This window comes from Salmo trutta, chromosome 5 (assembly GCF_901001165.1).
Source record: "Salmo trutta chromosome 5, fSalTru1.1, whole genome shotgun sequence".
NCBI classification, from domain to species: Eukaryota; Metazoa; Chordata; class Actinopteri; order Salmoniformes; family Salmonidae; genus Salmo; species Salmo trutta.
Window position 1 is genome coordinate 20,594,049 of NC_042961.1, and position 10,111 is coordinate 20,604,159.

Sequence of the window (10,111 nt, forward strand, 5' to 3'; positions counted from 1 at the left end):
AAAAAGCTTTTTTTTGTCTCGACCTCTCAACTTTCACACACATTTTTTGGGATGAGATGCCTAGATTGCGGTTGATGAACAAACTGTTGAATTACATATGGTTGAACCACAGCAATGGGAATAGGTTTGCATCAACAGTTTGTTTCACACATGCAATTCAGTCTAACAAAGAAAAAGAACAGCAGTTGTGCACAACATCCATTTTTGAACATGAATGAGGTATTATACTTTTTTTCTGAGATTTTGTAGTTGTGTGATAAACAATCTGTTCATAAATGAATCGGCCCTATGACTCCACAGGCTGAGACGGGACAGATCCGGTAATTAGTTCTTCTACAGCAAGTTTTACAGAAGCTGTGAGGTGAAGAGGTACAGATTTTCCAAGAGTTTAGAGTTTTTTGTCTGCAAGCTTTGAAAGGAATATACCGAACTCTGACTGGGTGAAATCCTAAAACACTAAGACGTTTGGGAATGTCTTGCCAAAGAAGGAAAATCTGGCAAATTTGTTGTGGAACACACTGTGTCCCATGGAAAAGAGATTTCAAACTTCCATTGTTACCCTCAAATGTAAAAGATGACGTTGCCCAGAGAGGCCCCCAGTTCAGTACACTATCAGTAAGGTGGACAATTGAAAGAAACATTTTCTTGTCCATATAATTCTTCCATTGTCTTGACTAAGAGGACTAAAGAAATGTGAGCTAATCTAAGGCCACGCTGTCAAATAGATCCTTGAAGCAAAATATGCATGCTGAATGTAAGTAGAATTTTTGGGGGGACCGGAAGGATGCCAGGCAGAACAATGATTGAATAAAACAGAAGAAATGCACGACACACCGATGCTTTCCAAAATGTTCTTATATGCAGTGATCGCGGTATTCTTGTGATTTCCTTTGGTGGCTTGAGATTTAGCAGTCGAGTCTAATTCTGTAATTTGTCGACCTATGTACCATGGATTCAAACAGTTGCACGTCTCCAACCAAAGAGACAGAAGTTGTCGAGTTATGCCGAGGAGAACAGAATGCATGTAGTCAGGCACAAAACCGAACACAATGTTGAACAATGGAAGCAAAAACAGTGTTGACAACTCCTTTATACCATTTTGCGGAATGTCAGTGCGAGCAGCGTGAAATGCATTATCCTTAAATTGATTGTGTGATCTTTGAATTTGCAGTTGTTGACTGTAAAGATAGGATCTTTGTGTGTTCATTTTATAACTTGCTTCTTCCTTACGCACATACATACACACAAACAGTAGGTATCCTACGCACATACATACACACGAACAGTAGGTGAGTTGTATCCCTCCCCGGAGTTCTCACCATGGTTAATCACTACCCAGTGCTGTCCGTTCCATTCCCCCGAGATTAGAGAAACCTTGAGAGGTCCTATCATAGGTTTCTCAAAGTTCTAGCTAGGTCGGGTCAAACAGTCTAATTGTTCTCGGTATTTTGTTAGGCACACACATACACACATACATTTCTCTTCCTCATGGGTCTCTACTAAACCTTATGGGACTTACGTTTAGTACTTTAATTATTCATTATACATGCTACATAAACTACTAATTAGTTACGTTTCACAAAATCTCCTGCTGTTTTTCGCCCAGAGACAGGAGAGACGTCATTCCACTTTCTGGCGCCTTCTGAGAGCCAATGGAAGCCTTAGAAAATGTCACGTTACAGCAGAGATGCTGTATTTTCGATAGAGATGCAACAGAAGGAGAACAAATTGTCAGACAGGGCACTTCCTGTATGGAATCTTCTCAGGTTTTGGCCTGCCATATGAGTTCTGTTATACTCACAGACACCATTCAAACAGTTTTAGAAACTTTAGAGTGTTTTCTATCCAAATCTACTAATTATATGCATATTCTCATTTCTGGGCAAGAGTAGTAACCAGTTTAAATCGGGTACGTTTTTTATCCGGCCGTGAAAATACTGCCCCATAGCCCAGACAGGTTAAAACAGCTAAAATCTCATAATTCCATTTTCTCAAACAATCAACTATTTTACACCATTTTAAAGATAAACTTCTCGTTAATCTAACCACATTGTCCGATTTCAAAAAGGCTTTACGGCGAAAGCATAAAATTAGCCATTTTCCAAGCAACTAGATGCATCACAAAAACCCAAAACACAGCTAAATGAGGCACTACCCTTTGACGATCTTCATCAGATGACACTCCTAGGACATTATGTTACACAATACATGTATGTTTTGCTCAATAAAGTTCATATTTATATCCAAAAACAGCATTTTACATTGGCGTGTAATGTTGAGAAATGTTTTCCCTCCAACCCTTTCGGTGAATGAGCACAATGAGCACACAGTACGTAAATTCTCATCGTAAACATTGATCAATATAGAAGTGTTATGCACAGAATTATAGATACACTTCTCCTAAATGTAACCGCTTTGTCAGATTTAAAAAAAGGTTCACGGCGAAAGCACAATTTGCAATAATCTGAGTACAGCCCAGATGACACTAACAACTAGCAAACAGAAACCCGCCATCTTGGCGTCAATAAAACTTAGAAATTACATTATAAATATTCACTTACCTTTGATTATCTTCATCAGAAGGCACTCCCAGGAATCCCAGCTCCACAATAAATGTTCGATAAAGTTCATATTTATTTCCAAATAATCCATTTTGTTCGCGCATTAGGCTCACTATCCAAATCCACTACGCGCGTGCTTACTTAGTCCAGACGAAAAGTCAAAAAAGTTATACTACAGTTTGTAGAAATATGTCAAACGATGTATAGAATCAATCTTTAGGTTGTTTTTATCATATACCTTGAATAAAATTCCAACCGGACCTATCCGTTCTCTTTAGGAGTGAATATGAACTCAGCTCGCTCCCAAGTCATTGCGCGTGACTTGAGCCCATGCCTTATAATGGGACACCAGTTTACCACAGCTGGTATTCCCTTCAAATTCACCATAGAATCTTCAAACACCGTTCTAAAGACTGCTGACATCTAGTGGAAGGTTTAGGAAGTGCAAAATGAACCCTAAGTCACTGTATACAGTCAAGGCAATCACTTGAAAGGACTACAAGCACCAGACTTCCCACTTCCTGCTTGACTTTTTCTCAGGTTTTTGCCTGCCATATGAGTTCTGTTAAACTCACAGACACCATTCAAGCAGTTTTAGAAACTTCAGAGTGTTTTCTATCCAAATCTACTAATAATATGCATATTCTAGTTTCTGCGACAGAGTAGTAACCTGTTTAAATTGGGTACGTTTTTCATCCGGCCGTGAAAATACTGCCCCCTAGCCCTAAGAGGTTTTAATCATTACCTTTAAACATATAAATCCCTTATCAATCTTACATATCCTCTGCCTTTGGGGACAACTTTACCGGGGTGCAAGCACCAGTCACATCCATATTTACCATTGAATTGCTTACAGTAACAAAGGATTGGCCTGGCAATTGCATCTGAGGAACAAATCAAGGAGAAGACCTTTGTCCTCTTCAGAATCCCACTGTTATCTCTCCAAAGTAATCGGTTTTGGGCTAAATCGCAACATTCATCAATAAAAGGTTTTAAAAGGGTATCGATTCTTGGTTTTTCTGGGCCAGAAAACCAAGACAGAACATTATCTAACTAATATATTTGATAGAACACTGACTTCACAGGGGTGAGGCTAAGAAACTGAATGTCTGTGTATGTGTGTTTGTGCACCTGACACGAACCATCTCAGGGGCATCATCACGGTCTAAATCATCAGAGCCAGGTTGATTGGGGTGTGTTAGAGGGTCCCCAAAAATGTACAGAGAAAACCAACACAGAACATTATCTAATGAAAATATTAGCTAGAATACATGACACTGACTTCAATTTGAGGCTAAGAAACTGAATGTCTGTCTGTCTGTCTGTCTGTGTGTAAACTAGCTACTGTATCTAGCTAGCAGATATAACGTTACAGCTAGTGTATTCATACCAGTAACAGCATAGCATAAGAAATTGAACACCCCAAGCAGTAATATGGTTGTAGCCCCATTAAAAAATAAATCTTGTTTTCTAGAGCTCACACCTAGCTACGGCAATATAACAATAATACCTTAATATTCCTGCTTGACCTGGTCTGTCTAGGAAAAGGGAAGTTTTCATCACATCCATTTTTTATATGGTCCCCTTATCACTCAAGACTGAAGGCATTTTTATAAGGGTAAGCAAAATAGCTAATTGTTGAAAACGGCTTGCATCATGTAAACTGCTAATGAAACTGATTTCGTAGCTAGCTATAAAAAAGCTTTGCTGCAAAGCATATAAGGCGCCAAGTTATACGTAACTAAATCGTGCGCATGAGCGAAAGTTAAAAAACTAGGCGCGAGCAAAGAAAATAACGGTTTACTCTCAGTTTGCACTTTGCAGCACAAGCAAAATATCACCAAAGATGTATGCACTTGTGGATTTTTTTGAAGGGACATCAAAAATTGTTCCAGTGGAAAATATTAAAGAGTTTGATGGGACGTGTGACAATGTGAAATAATGTATTGTTAATTTGCAGCACACTGGGAAGAGATATCCCACCTATGTCATGGCTCTGGATGGTAAGCTAACTAACGTTAGCTAGCTAACGTTACCCAGCTAATGACACAGTATAAGAAGATGTGGTTAATGTTATCAATCGTTAAACTGAGTTATACACAATCAATACAGCCAAGACATTGGCTATAACAATAACAACTAATGTAGCTAACGTTAGATAGCTAAGGTGCTAGTTATATCACTTAAGTTCACTAGTATGTGTAGGTAGCATGCTTATCACTGGCTACGTATGCTTAGTTGTGAAATTGACTAGCTAATTATATCTTTGCACAAAACTTGTAATTTCCTGACTGTAGCTATGTTACTCTACCAGAGTGTATCACAGAAAAATAATTGGGCCGAGTCTTTAAAAAAACATCAGGCAGACATAATGACCAGTGTATCACCTCAGGTAAGTTTCTAACACTTTGTAGCATTAGTTGTGCAATTTAAGTTGATGCATTAAAGGTGAATTAAACCCTGTCTCACCTACTTAATGTAGTAATCACTAATATTAGCATAAAACTTTGTCATAGAAATCAGATTTCTCCTCAACACACAAATACATTTAAAAATAGTTCTGTGTTTAATAATTATGTCTGAAACACCTCCAATCATTGAGACAAAAAAAAACACAAATAGTGTCAATTGGTAGATTTTGTCCCTATTCATGTCTAGATTTGTAAATTGTACAAATAATCTTTGTCCTTCCAGGCCAGACCTCAAAGTGACAGAGAGTGAGGAGGACCTCACCTTAGTGTCAAAAAGGAAATGCAATTGCAGCTAACCACTGCAAACTTTCAGATAAGGGAGCTCAAAAGAGAAAATGCAGCACTCAGACAATCTCTTTCTGTGATTGAAGGTAAGGTTCCTGTTTGTGGATGTTCCCACTGAATATTCTCACCCTGCATGCAAGTCCAGGTTTAGTTGTGTATATACCCATACATACTGTGATTAGGTTCAGTTGTAGGTGTATCTGTGAGTAGGTGCAGTTGTATAGTGTCTACCAATCTATTAGTTGAATAAATATTGCATGCAAATGTAATGATAGCACATTATGTTCTATATTTTCAGAGTTGCCAGGTTTGCTCCAGGAGGTGAAAAACCTAAAGAGGGAGCAAATGAGACACACAACTTTAAAGGGTGTCTGTGTGTTTGGTTTAAGCATGATGACCAGAATATGAGGAGTAGAGATTGAGAGTAGGAAAGATGATTAGAAGTTGGAAGGAGGTGGTTGAGTGAATCTGTATTCACTTTCTCTAACTGTGTCATTATGTGTGTTCCCAAACATGGCTGGTGGTTTGAGACCCATCCCCAAATCTCACAATGGTGAGATAGGAAAACAGTTCTTACTGTGTGTTATAGATTGTTGTTGGTTGATGATCAGAATATGAGTAGAGATTGAGAGTTGGAGGGATGATTAGAAGTTGTAAGGAGGTGGTTGAATGAATCTGTATTAAATCTTTTTAACTGTTTATCATACTGTGTGTTCCCAGACATCATGGCTGGTGGATCCACACCCTTCCTCCAACCCCCAAAAGCAGCACTCCAAGACATAGCCGTCACAACCCTCCCAGACAGAATGGTAGGGTGACTTCAAACTAGTGACAATTTGAATACAAAAGCAGGTGTATTAACATTGTAACAATACAGAAAGCAGAAAAATACTGTATGCATGTACAGTTTTGCTTAATTTAACGTAAATGTTTAATGCATATTGTAGTACAATGATCATTTGTCTTATAAGTGTTTTAACTTATAGAGCGCCATATAGGATTATGCAAAACATATTCACAAACTATTTCTCGTTAACTACTAAAACTAGCTAACGAAGTACATCAAGCAAACAACTTGAGTCATGGCAGAAAGGACTACGAGAATGGTTTTATAATTCAAATTCATTTATATACAGGGGGGGGTTCTGTTTTGCTTTAAAACATGTTACAACAATCAACCTACTAGAGCTTATGTTTTCTTCAGTTTGTCATCTGGTTGATACTCTTCCTCTTGGTTCAAAAAGATTTGTAAGTAAGTTCTGACTCTGACCCAAGTCGCGCCTCGGCGCGGATTAATCGAAAATGACTTCCTGGATTTTAATGAAAAAATGACCGATATCATTGGGAAATATTAGGCTAGGTCAATATTTTAGCAAAGTAATCTTATCGAGATTTTAACTACAAGGGCTATTGCAGTGATTGGAGGCACAAGTGGTATCTTTTGAAGGTATTTATGATAAACTTTGACATTAAATGGGGTTTCTTTGGGAGAGGGAGAAGTAGAATTCGCTGATGAGTTAAACTAAATACTGATCCAACCAACCTAAAAACTGTACTTAGAAAGGGGGGAGAAAGATAGAAGGGGAGAGTGACAAAGCGAGAGAGACAGAAAGAAAGAGATAAGAGTTGTATAGTTACCACTAGTGCTGGGGGATAGGACTACATCCATCATCAATGGCGACGACGTGACAATATCAAAAACAATGTTTTGTTAGCCGACTCGAGAAATTCTGTTTTCAGCAACTTTTTACAAAACAAACATACTCCTAATTATAGGACCTTCAATCAGAGGCAACGATAAACAGCTGCCTCCAATTGAAGGCCCCAACCCCAAATACCTAAATAAAACAAATACCCCCTGCCACGTCCTGACCAAACTATAATAACAAATAACCCCTTTACTGGTCAGGACGTGACACATTTGCAGTAAGTTGCTTAGTCATTTTTTACTATAAATACTGTACAATAACATGTAGAATTAGGAAAGATACGACTTTTACTTCAAAATACAGCAGAACTACTAGTACTGTAAATGGCCAAAAAGGGGTTTTGTAATTTATTTTATTATTTATTTATTACAAGAGTGTGAATGTGTGTGTGTGTAACCTGATCTCAGGTCTATTAGTTTGTGCCAAGAATGTTGATTAATTTGGGGTAGGCAGGCCATTCTGTACTCATTCTGTAAACCCCTCTTTTCTTTTTCTCAACAGTGTTTTTAATTATGCGAAACCAGATGGAGGAGAAGGATGTCTTAAAACGAATTATATCGAAGCTTAACAATGAGTCAAAATTGCTTAAGAAGTCCAAGATTTAGGTTTAAAACGGCTTCTTTTTTTTACTCAAAGGGAGTAACTTGGAGGCTAAGGCCTAACTTTTTGATTTGTTAACTCAGTGAAAAAGTATTAAAATTGATTTTTTAAATATGATGTCCTCGTATCTGTCAACTTCTTAATGTACACTGAACAAAAAAATTTGAAAGTCTACTATAGTTATTGCTGTTGTATCACTATAAGATTGCTATAATATTACCATAAGATATACCATTAGTACAGTTGAAGTTGGAAAATTACATACACTTAGGTTGGAGTCATTAAAACTCGTTTTTCAACCACTCCACAAATTTCTTGTTAACAAACTATAGTTTTGGCAAGTCGGTTAGGACGTCTACTTTGTGCATGACACAAGTAATTTTTTCAACAATTGTTTACAGACAGATTATTTCACTTATAATTTACTGTATTACAATTCCAGTGGTTATTTGTCACGTGCGCCGAATACAACAGGTGAAATGCCGAATACACCTTACAGTGAAATGTTTACTTACAGGCTCTTAAAAAGATGTTAGGTGAACAATAGGTAAGTAAAGAAATAAAACAACAGTAAAAAGACAGGCTATATATAGTAGCGAGGTAACATACAGACACCGGTTAGTCAGGCTGATTGGGGTAGTATGTACATGACTGCATATATGATGAACAGAGAGTAGCAGTAGTGTAAAAGAGTGGGGGGTGGGTGGCGGGACACCATGCAGATAGCCCGGTTAGCCAATGTGCGGGAGCCCAAATGAGGTAGTATGTACATGAATGTATAGTTAAAGTGACTATGCATATATGATAAACAGAGAGTAGCTGCAGCGTAAAAAGAGGGTTGGGGGGGGGGGGGGCACACAGTGCAAATAGTCCGGGTAGCCATTGGAGGTGTACCTGTGGATGTATTTCAAGGCCTACCTTCAAACTCAGTGCCTCTTTGCTTGACATCATGGGAAAATCAAAAGAAATCAGCCAAGACCTCAGAAAAAATATTGGTTCTTCCTTGGGAGCAATTTCCAAATGCCTGAAGGTACCACGTTCATCTGTACAAACAATAGTACGCAAGTATAAACACCATGGGACCACACAGCCGTCATACCGCTCAGGAAGGAGACGCGTTCTGTCTCCTAGAGATGAACGTACTTTGGTGCGAAAGTGCAAATCAATCCCAGAACAACAGCAAAGGACCTTGTGACGATGCTGGAGGAAACGGGTACAAAAGTATCTATATCCACAGTAAAACGAGTCCTATATCTACATAACCTGAAAGGACGCTCAGCAAGGAAGAAGCCACTGCTCCAAAACAGCCATAAAAAAGCCAGACTACGGTTTGTAACTGCACATGGGGACAAAGATGGTACTTTTTGGAGAAATGTCCTCTAGTCTGATGAAACAGAAATAGAACTGTTTGGCCATAATGACCATCATTATATTTGGAGGAAAAAGGAGTTGGCTTCCAAGCCAAAGAACACCATCCCAACCGTGAAGCACGGGGGTGGCAGCATGATGTTGTGGGGGTGCTTTGCTGCAGGAGGGACTAGTGCACTTCACAAAATAGATGGCATATATGTGGATATATTGAAGCAACATTTCAAGACATCAGTCAGGAAGTTAATGCTTGGTCGCAAATGGGTCTTCCAAATGGACAATGACCCCAAGCATACTTACAAAGTTGTGGCAAAATGGCTTAAGGACAACAAAGTCAAAGTATTGGAGTGGCCATCATAAAGCCCTGACCTCAATCCTATAGAAAATTTGTGGGCAGAACTGAAAAAGGTGTGTGTGCAAGGAGGCCTAGAAACCTGACTCAGTTACACCAGCTCTGTCAAGAGGAATGGGCCAAAATTCACCCAACTTATTGTGGGAAGCTTGTGGAAGGCTACCCAAAACGTTTGACCCAAGTTAAACAATTTAAAGGCAATGCTACCAAATACTAATTGAGTGTATGTAAACTTCTGACCCACTGGAAATGTGATGAAAGAAATAAAAGCTGAAATAAATAATTGTCTCTACTATTATTCTGACATTTCACATTCTTAAAATAAAGTGGTGATCCTAACTGACCTAAGACAGGGAATTTTCACTAGGATTAAATGTCAGAAATGGTGAAAAACTGAGTTAAATGTATTTGGCTAAGGTGTGTAAACTTCCGACTTCAACTCTATGTCTTTTTTTTGTTGTTGCCTATTTTGGCATTAATACGTGTCACATATTAGTTTGCAAACAATGTAAACAAATAATAGTAATTGAGTTAATAAAGTCGCATACAAACATGTTCTCTTTTTTGCTTTCTTGAGTAAGGCAGCTCCAAAATGCAGGTGTTTCAGCCTAGCTCAGTGCTTTCTGTGGTGGTGGGGCAGCCAGCAGACAATACGTAGCGTAGGGGTTGGTAATGTTCTTTAGTTGCACTGTGATTGGCCCAGTATTCTGTCTCTCATGGGGACACTACGTCACCGCAAAATCTACGGGAAGAGCTCGAAAATTC

At 38.6% G+C, this 10,111-nt stretch overlaps 1 long non-coding RNA gene across 3 annotated transcripts; it reads left to right on the top strand.

Annotated features, from left to right (window-relative positions):
• The first annotated feature begins 4,214 nt into the window (after positions 1–4,214).
• Positions 4,215–7,743, top strand: LOC115193828 (uncharacterized). Of its 3 annotated transcripts, XR_003878240.1 has the most exons (6): positions 4,215–4,409; positions 4,522–4,564; positions 4,876–4,953; positions 5,256–5,403; positions 6,038–6,126; positions 7,528–7,743. It is a non-coding gene; the product is annotated as an uncharacterized LOC115193828 (long non-coding RNA). The 3 variants fall into 3 exon arrangements; XR_003878239.1 differs by having other exon boundaries at positions 4,215–4,564; XR_003878241.1 differs by lacking the exon at positions 4,876–4,953 and having other exon boundaries at positions 4,215–4,564.
• The last annotated feature ends 2,368 nt before the right edge of the window (positions 7,744–10,111 follow it).